The sequence below is a fragment of the Platichthys flesus genome, chromosome 19 (genome assembly GCF_949316205.1).
Source record: "Platichthys flesus chromosome 19, fPlaFle2.1, whole genome shotgun sequence".
Classification (NCBI taxonomy): Eukaryota; Metazoa; Chordata; class Actinopteri; order Pleuronectiformes; family Pleuronectidae; genus Platichthys; species Platichthys flesus.
This window is the reverse complement of record NC_084963.1, coordinates 20,588,886-20,598,892: the sequence shown is the minus strand read 5'-3', so window position 1 is coordinate 20,598,892 and position 10,007 is coordinate 20,588,886. Positions and strand designations below refer to the sequence as shown.

The 10,007-nt window shown below is 41.2% G+C and overlaps 1 protein-coding gene across 1 annotated transcript in view; it reads right to left on the bottom strand.

The window, feature by feature from the left end:
- Nucleotides 1-7,986: 7,986 nt before the first annotated feature.
- Nucleotides 7,987-10,007, bottom strand: part of crb2a (crumbs cell polarity complex component 2a) — a 76,623-nt gene continuing 74,602 nt past the window's right edge. The window contains exon 14 of the transcript XR_009924754.1: nucleotides 7,987-8,539. The gene's annotated coding sequence lies outside the window, so the exon portion shown is untranslated. The remainder of the gene's footprint in view (nucleotides 8,540-10,007) is intronic.

The following is a 10,007-nucleotide window of genomic DNA, read 5'->3' as shown; positions in this document are numbered from 1 at the left end:
TATCAGCGGACGGAGAGACAGAAAGAAGACAAGCAGCGCAAGAGAGTGCCATGGATAGTGATCCATGCAGGTGAGACACGCTGAGTTGACGGCTCTAATACGCTCGATAATTAGAGATTAGTTAGCAGAAAACTTCAGCTACAGTTGAAGAATTAAAGGTAGGCCTTGACTCCTGTTGTCAGAAGCTCAAGTAGATGGAGGAGTGGCTGGTCAGTATAGTGTAGATTGTCGAGTGGCCAAGCTGAAATTTACAATGCAAATCTAACAAAGGAAAACCAAGAGCTTAAAGAAAAAATAGAGCCGATGGACATGCACAGTGGAAGGTTAAATCTACCTGTGTATTGACTAAAAAGTGATATTGAAAAGAGTGATCTACCTTAAGTGTTCCCATTCCGATTACTGAAATTGTTTTCTATATTGACAAAACATGATTAAATTGATCTCGCTTTGTAAAATGTAACCTGAATTCAATACGAATAGTCATTGTTATGTTATTGTGTGAGGGGCTAATAGGCCACCATGGTGTAGGTATGATTCATGATTCAAAGGATCATCATGACTTGATGATCCTTTGAAATCAAAATCCAATTTCCTTTGAACCGCAGCCAATTCAATTGCGGTTCCAGTCTGTAGTATTGAGAAATGTACTTGTTCTCAGGCTATGAAGCTAGCAATAGTTATTCCGCTCTCAAAGAATCCAGTTAAACCATTTCATGGGACAAATTTCACCCTATACGTTAGTTACCAGTGTTACGAACAGTGTTCTTTATGTCCTGTATGTGTACATGTATTGTGTTCTGTTTTTTGTTGTTTTGTCTCCTCCTCCTGGGTGAGTGGTGATGCTTGCAGGGACCTGAAGGGGGAGCTCTCAGCAGGAAGCATCATTGAAGTGGAAACAGAGGAAGAAGCGTCATGGCCGCTAAACTCACCTCGGTCCAATAACAAATCACCACACCTGGTCCAGATCTACAATCAACCCTTACCCTTTAAATAGTTCTTTGTGGTTTGTTAGCAGGGGAAGGCATGAGCTGTGGCAGAGCTCTGTTTTGGTTTGTTTGGTTGAGCTTAGATATTTGATGATGCATTGATTTAGTTTTGCCTTTATTATTTGAGTTGTTAGCCGCCTACTTTTGTTTTGTCTTTGTGAATGTTTGTTTGTTGTGCGCACAGGGACAACGAGAACAGGTAAGCTACTCCGGGGTCTACATATAACACACAAGTAGGGTTACTTCTTGTTAATAAGAAGTAACCCTACTTGTGCTAGACGACATTGCCCTTGCTTCCAATGAAACAGTCAGGAACTTGGGAGTGATCTTCGATCCTGATTTATCCTTTAATAGTCACTTAAAACAAATTTCTAGGACCGCTTTTTTCCACTTGCGTAATATTTCAAAAATTAGACATGTCCTTTCACAAAAAGATGCAGAAAAACTAGTCCACGCCTTTGTTACATCGAGACTGGACTATTGTAATTCATTATTATCAGGCTCCAGCAGGAAGTCGTTAAAGACTCTACAGCTTGTCCAAAATGCTGCAGCACGTGTCCTGACGAGAACAAAGAGAAGAGAGCACATTTCTCCAATATTAGCATCGCTACACTGGCTTCCAGTTAAATCTAGAATAGAATTTAAAATTCTCCTCCTCACCTTCAAGGCCCTTAATAATAAAGCGCCTTTATACCTTAAAGAGCTGTTAATACCTTATAAACCCACTAGAGCACTCCGCTCCCAGAATTCAAGCCTACTTGTCGTCCCTAAATTCTCTAAAAGTAGAGTAGGAGCCAGAGCTTTTAGCCATCAAGCCCCTCGGCTGTGGAATAATCTACCACTTTCAGTTCGGGAGGCAGTCACCATCTGTTCGTTTAAAAGTAGGCTCAAAACCTTTCTTTTTGATAAAGCTTATAGTTAGAGCTAATTAGTGCGCCAGAACGTTACTTGTTCTATTTTATGACACATGACACACGGAGCTTCTCTTTCCAGCTTCTCCTTCCTCTTCTCCATCCCTATCCCCCTTCCCCGGAATCCCTTTGCTTTATCACCCGCTGTGGCCGCACCATGGATTACGGTTTGTGGATCGCGCACCGGGGGTCGCGGTGTTGGATCCAGTGTGGCGGATTCTGAGTCATGTGGGCTGATCGTGGTGCTGGTGGCGGACCCTGTGTCGCGTTGGCATTGGGCACGGGCGGTGGACCAGGACCGCAGTGGTGGCTTGTGATGGGTCCTCCTGGTGGGCGGCGGTGGACGGTGACTGAGGACTGAAGTGGCGTCTGGTCTGGATGGTGGATCGTGGTCTAGATGGTTGCTGAGCATGGACTGTGCTTCATCAATGCTGCTAGAGACTTTGATTATTGATGATGTTCTCCTGCACGTGGCATCTATTGCACTTCTGTCCGTCCTGGGAGAGGGATCCCTCACATGTGGCTCTCTCTGAGGTTTCTACATATTTTTACCCTGTTAAAAGGGTTTTTTGTAGTTTTTCCTTACTCTTGCTGAGGGTTAAGGACAGAGGATGTCACACCCTGTTAAAGCCCTATGAGATGAATTGTAATTTGTGAATATGGGCTATACAAATAAAATTTGATTGAAATTTGATTGATTGATGATAATACCCCAGGTTAGAGTGAGCACCACCCGCTGTACTTTTGGGTGCTAAGCACCTGTAAAGGGGGAGTGGGTTTCTTTGTGTTCTTTTCTTTGGTGCCACTGATAGTCCTTGTTGATCCCTGTGTTGCTTTGTTTAAATAAATACTTTCTTTTTTCTTATATCGTGTCACGGATTTTGTGTGACTGCACCCTCACTTCCCTTGACCTGGTGCATTTATGCTATGCCCCACTCCGAGCCACCAGGGGGTGTAACAACCAGTTTTTGGAAAGGTAATGGAGAGGATTATATAAATAAAAACCTATTTTGAAACTCAATACCTTACACCGCTTATCAAAACACTTATAGGCCTAGTCATTCTACATGCACAGCTTGATACAAATGAAAGATGATTGGCAAAGTGAACAAGATAGAGGCAAGTTAGTGGGTGCAGTTTTACTTGATTTCAGTTTCAGTGTGTGTTATTGATCACTTTGTTGTTTGATAAGATGAAACAGCATGGCTTCACTTTACTGCATTAAAGTGGATGGAGAGCCATCCGACAAATTAGTGGGAGACAGTTTTCTTTAATGGCAGATATAGATTAGATACTGTCATGTCTGGAGTTCAACAAGGGAGCTGTTTAGGGCTAGCCTGGATGCCAGACGAACTTAGCCCCGCCCACAACATTTGAGGTCGGGAAGTTCGGTCTGGAGTCGCTCCGTTGGGGAGATATTGGGTTGAATTCGTTTTCAACAAAAATGGCTGCCGCTGGAGAGCTGAGATGTGTAGATGCTGCCATTGAGTCTGTTTTAGAAGACATCGACAGCGCATTCATTTTGATAGAGGAACAGAGAACGTGGAGGCGACGCCAAAGCACCGCGCTAATCCCTATCACGCCGGCGTTTGGCTGTTCGCACCGGACACTGAAGCGACGCTGAACCGCCGGGCAGCGCTAATAATATCACCCGTTGATTCATTAGATTCGATGCAGCCTTGGCGCAGGGCGGCGTTTCAGCATCCGGTGTGACCCGCACAAAGTTTTAACATTGGAGTGGCTGGGAGCCAGCTGTTATTTAAGGCTTGACGCTGCGCTGAAGGGTCGCTTCGGCATCACTTCAGCGTCCGGCGTGAACCCGGCGTTAGTAAATAACTCACAATGTGTTGCTTAACATACGTCACATACTACGTTGCTCTGATTGGTTGTAGGTCTATCCAATTGAGCGAAGAGGAATTTTATTTCCTGGTCAGTTGAAACACGCCCCATAATCACAGCCCAATGGAGCGGTCTCAGACTCACATTCTGACTAGAATTGTGAGTCTGCCAACGTCAGGCTAGTTTAGGGCCGCTATCATTGAAAATAATTTTCCGTTAACTTAAAAAAGGGCTCAAATTGTCTTTTATCCGGGTGACTCCACAACGTATGCTGCTGCATCATTGTGCAATAGTGCTTAAAAAGTGATACCGTAGAATGGTCTTCAATAAAAGCATTAATATTTAAAATATAATCAGATCATAACTTTAGTTGGTTAAAGTTCTCGCGGGGCACCACCCTTCAAAGAAGGGAAAAGAGAGCCAATTCATTGATTAAGATCAGTCTCCTTTTGATCTAGTTCACTTAGAAATCTCTATTTTCCTATTAAAGATCATATAATGAACAGTGAAGGTTATGGAGTTCTTTACAGTGTAACGGTTGGCAAAATTCACTTATGCAACATTAATGACAGAACATTTGTGAAAGAAAACATTTATTATGAACATAATTAAGTATAAAAACAGGTTGCTTAAACGTACTGACTAACAAGGATGTGTGTATGTGTGTAAATTAGGGGGGGTTCTTAAAATGGTGGTTGACCAAAAGAGTAACAACGTCCTGTGGGCTTTTAAGATGCCCCCTAAAATAGCAACCCCACCTTCTTCTGAAGTGGGGGAGGAGAGTTTAACTAGGGGGAGTGGTATGCGTGTCTGTGTGTAGGTTAATCAGATGTGAGTCAGAGAGAAAGTCTTTGAAAAGCATATCTAACACTTTACTTTCAAATAAATTATAACACAATATCAGAAACAAATATCAACTTTATAAACACAATCGAATAAACAGTCTTGCTTAGCGTAGTATAATTATTAGCCCAGATTATGTTACCAGTCCGAGGGAAAAAGGAAAGAAGTTGCAGTCCAGTGCGCAATTCTGTGACGTCTCCTGGCTTTGTTGTCATGGAGTTCTGCATTCGCGATTCTGTCCAGCCATGTGCTCAGATGCTGGTTCGAAGTCCTTACCGCCAGGACACCGAGTGGCTGCGAGGAGTTTATAGAAGCTTGATTTGAGAGGAGGTTTCCCTGAGAAGATGAGTTGGAAAGCTGCACCTTTGACCTCCATTTTTTGGTGGGAAGAGAAAATGTGCTGGAGCAATCAGGTTTCTCACTCTCGCCAATGCAGGAGGAGAAGCCGGCAGTCTCACTCCTGGAAGAGTTGTGGAAAGAGAGCTGGAGCAGCCTTCTGACCTCAGAGGGATTGGAGAAAGAGTTTGGGGCAGAAGTCCCCTTATATTGGCCCGGTTACCCACAGGTCATGTGGCCATATTGACCAATAGGAGGTGAGCATTTTGGCTCTAGACCCCTTTGTGTGACATTGTGCAGACCTCAGGAAATGCAGCATCTTGGGGGACTTAGTTCTTTGGCTTTCTCGAGACAAAGAGAACATATTGCACTTTGGGGGATTGAGTCCACTCCAGAACATGCGGCGTGCTCGTTTAAAGCTTTGACCAAAGGAGGCCTGTGGTTTGCACAAAAAACATGTCCCAACATCATCAATAGGAATCTTGATTAATATTATAAGGATTTAAAGTTAGTGGTAGAATGGGTGACCCTGATAAAGTGATGCTCAACTGGCATATGCACACATACACATCAAAGAAGGCTTGAGCCTGCCATTTTTCTTCCTTGAGAGAAATTGTGCTCTGTGCACAGCTTCCCTGTCAAACAAATATTGATATTTAAATTGAATAAAATATCAATATCAGGTCGAGAGATTGAATTTATTCTCAACTATCCCTCCATGTCTCCTGCACAGTGTTAAGCATACATATTCCCAGTCATAGACAGGCTAAACCTCCGACCTCCCAGCTCCTGTCCCGGCTGTGGTGGTTTTTTTTCTCTTGTGTGGAGCTGAGTGGTGATGAACCAAAGTCTAAGCTACTAGTGCTTCCAGTTCATGGCTAATTAGCTAAAACACAGAACCAATATTGATAACTAAGCTTATATAATAAGTTAGGGCACTCAGGCTACAGAATACTGAATACAGTCAACTTTGTGTCTAATGTCATCACAATCGCCACATTAATATGCAATTGAGGTGTTAGCTAGAACCGTTTAAAATAACAAAATTTTAAAAATCTTATCACCGCAGAACTTCCCCAGTTTATGAATTACATCCAGACAGTATTGACATATGACATTTTATGTTCAAATATGCAGATAAGTTTGCTTTCCCTTAGAGTGAAAGAAGACATGGAGGCAAAATAGACCAAAGTCTCAAATTGGACCTCTACATAATAAAATGTGGCGACGCCTTCGAGCTAGTTCTGGCAGGAAACTTGAGCTGCGTTGCGCCAATCATGTTTCATACATAATGTGACATACCTCACTCTCCACAACCCTCTTTAATACACACCCACCTTATCAGGTGGTCTGTTTAACCAGAGAGATATTTCCCATCAACCCCTCTTCCTCGCAGTGCTGCTGCAGTATTGCCACCAATTGCTTCAGCCCCGCTACCACCCCAGCATCCACCTGTAGGCTCCAATGGGGGGGTTACAAGTATTTGCTCATCACTCCCGTCATTCCTGTGTAATCATTTGGGGGAGTGTTTAAGTTGGAGCCTAGACGCTGTGATGGCAGATTTTGTATTTAGATATGTTTAATGAAAGAAATAACAAGTATTAATTATGAAGTGTTTTCTGTGTGGTTTAGACTTTGTAATACTGAGATGTGACCTTCTCAAATGTGTATTCGTTGGAGATTCCTCTGTGCCTCAGCTGAGACAAAAGGTTTTCACACCTAGAGTCTTTTAGGGGTCTGAGAGAAACAGGTTTCCAAACTTGGGAGACTGAGCAGATGCCTGATGTCATGTGTTGTGATTTCAAAGGGGTCCTCATTCAGTTTGAAGGTGACCAAATCTAAGCCTGATCACAACAAAGTAGAGAGCTGATTGGATAAACATTCTGCCACTGTGTGAGGAGGGGACTAACTTGTATAAATGAAAGGGATTTTCCATTGTTCAGAGCTCTTGCTTGACTCTTTCAGTGGTACAAGCAAGTTGCCCTCAGCCGCAGCTGAGTAAGAATTATTAAACCAGAAGATAATAGTTTGTTGTGTTTATGTATTAAAAATCCCAATACAACGCCTAAACACTAAATCTGTTGTAATGCTGCAATAAATGTTTGAACATGAGATGTCTGACTGAACTATGTTTTTGCATGTAGTGTCCTGCTTTAAACAGTTGCTGCATAATTTTAGTTGTAGGCTCTTCATCTAATAACTATTCATTCTACTAGGTTGTTGTTTGCTGATATATCTTAGGCAGCCTCCCTAAAATGTGAAAGGATGGATTTCTAGGTACAATGAAACTAGGGAATCATCAGTTACTGTATGTGTGTAGTATATATGTAATAATAGTAATAAGGGCAAAAATAAGAATAATGTATTCGATCATTAATGTATTCAGGCAATTCAGTATTATGTTACTTGGTTATAGAAGTTGAAGATTATCTTACAAAAACTATATTTTATTTATAATACTTATTTCACTTTTCAATAATTTTTTGAAATGATTTCAATAAAGTTTCTGTATTGTCATTACTCTTTTTTGCAGTGTTTTTGCTGTATTTTTTCCTATTAAATTAACTAAATGAGTTAGAGAGGAGAGCAGAATTCACTAATTTCTCTAACTAAACAGTAGTTTGGAGGGTAAGTTGGTTTGCTTATTTATGTAGATCACAAACTTTTTCAGTTTTGTGTGAATTTTTAGCAAAAACCAAATGCCAAAAACTAACTGTTCCTCCTCCGTCAACCTTGGAGGCAGCGATCTCCAGTAGCTGCCATGGTAGGAGAAACCTCTTATTGTTCAACTTACTGGTATCTGGATTTACTGAATCTTCCTTGGGCCGATAGAATGCATTGAAGGAGGACATACAGGAAGATATCTCCTTGGAAGAGTGGAGCAATGTATGTCTGAAAGCCCAGACTCAAACCATTCAACTCAAGATTACAGCTATTATAAATTTAACTAGTGGCTGATGCACATATATATATATATATATATAACCCCAGTCAAATTACATTAATTCAACAGTTATAAGCCAGAAACATGTAATAAGTGAATAAGAGAAAGGGATTGTCAATCAATCAATCAATCAAATTTTATTTGTATAGCCCATATTCACAAATTACAATTCATCTCATAGGGCTTTAACAGGGTGTGACATCCTCTGTCCTTAACCCTCAGCAAGAGTAAGGAAAAACTACAAAAAACCCTTTTAACAGGGTAAAAATATGTAGAAACCTCAGAGAGAGCCACATGTGAGGGATCCCTCTCCCAGGACGGACAGAAGTGCAATAGATGCCACGTGCAGGAAAACATCATCAATAATCAAATTCTCTAGCAGCATTGATGAAGCACAGTCCATGCTCAGCAACCATCTAGACCACGATCCACCATCCAGACCAGACACCACTTCAGTCCTCAGTCACCGTCCACCGCCGCCAACCAGGAGGACCCATCACAAGCCACCACTGCGGTCCTGGTCCACCGCCCGTGCCCAATGCCAACGCGACACAGGGTCCGCCACCAGCACCACGATCAGCCCACATGACTCAGAATCCGCCACACTGGATCCAACACCGCGACCCCCGGTGCGCGATCCACAAACCGTAATCCATGGTGCGGCCACAGAGGCCCTGGATCTGACTGCGGTCAAGTGAGTAGACGTTCGTCTTTTCGTGGTCAAGTGAGCAGACGTTCGTCTTTTCCTGATTTCAAGTGCGCCCGTATTACACAGTGTACGGTAGTCCATGATACGGAGCGAGCCAATCTTTTATGCTACTGTAAAATCCCTTTATTCCATAATTTCTGACAAAGGCTGACACAGTTGTGCTCAGGACCATCCAGACTGTACACTCATTCAGTATCAAGCATATTTACTGTATCATTTTGGAGAAATTCAGCCTTAAAGTTCATTATTTTGAATTGAAAAAAGCATTATGTGCAAAATGTACCCTTCCGTAAAATCCCTTTATTCCATAATTTCTGACAAAGGCTGATACAGGTGTCCTCAGGACCATCCAGACTGTTCACTTACTCAGTATCAAGCATATGTACTGTATCATTCTGGAGCAATTCAGCCTCAAAGTTTAATATTTTGAAGTGAAAAAGGCATAGTTCCTTTTTTTTTGTTGAAATAAGCATTATGTTCAATATTTACCCTTCTGTAAAATCCCTTTATTCCATAATTTCTGACAAAGGCTGATACAGGTGTCCTCAGGACCATCCTGACTGTTCACTTACTCAGTATCAAGCATATTTACTGTATCATTCTGGAGCAATTCAGCCTCAAAGTTTATTATTTTGAAGTGAAAAAGGCAAAGTTCCTTTTTTTTGTTGAAAAAAGCATTATGTTCAATATTTACCCTTCTGTAAAATCCCTTTATTCCATAATTTCTGACAAAGGCTGATACAGTTGTGCTCAGGACCATCCAAACTGTACACTCACTCAGTATCAAGCATATTTACTGTATCCTTCTGTAGAAATTCAGCCTCAAAGTTCATTACTGTATGTATATATTTGTATTCTATTTTATTCTATTTAGTTATATATTGTTGTTTTTATATTGTTGTTTTAAGTTAAAGTGCACCAATGACACCAAGGCAATTTCCTGTTTGTGCAAATATACTTGGCAAATAAAATAATTCTGATTCTGATTCTGATTCTGATTATTTTGAATTGAAAAAGGCAGCCTCAAAGTTCATTTATTTTGAATTGAAAAAGGCAAAGTTCCTTTTTTTTTGTTGAAAAAAGCATTATGTTCAATACTTACCCTTCTGTAAAATCCCTTTATTCCATAATTTCTGAGACAGGCTGCTACAGTTGTCCTCAGGACCATCCTGACTGTACACTCACTCAGTATCAAGCATATTTACTGTATCATTTTGGAGAAATTCAGCCTTAAAGTTCATTATTTAGAATTGAAAAAAGCATTATGTTCAATACTTACCCTTCTGTAAAATCCCTTTATTCCATAATTTCTGAGACAGGCTGGTACAGTTGTCCTCAGGACCATCCTGCCTGTACACTCATTCAGTATCAAGCCTATTTACTGTATCATTTTGGAGAAATTCAGCCTTAAAGTTCATTATTTAGAATTGAAAAAAGCA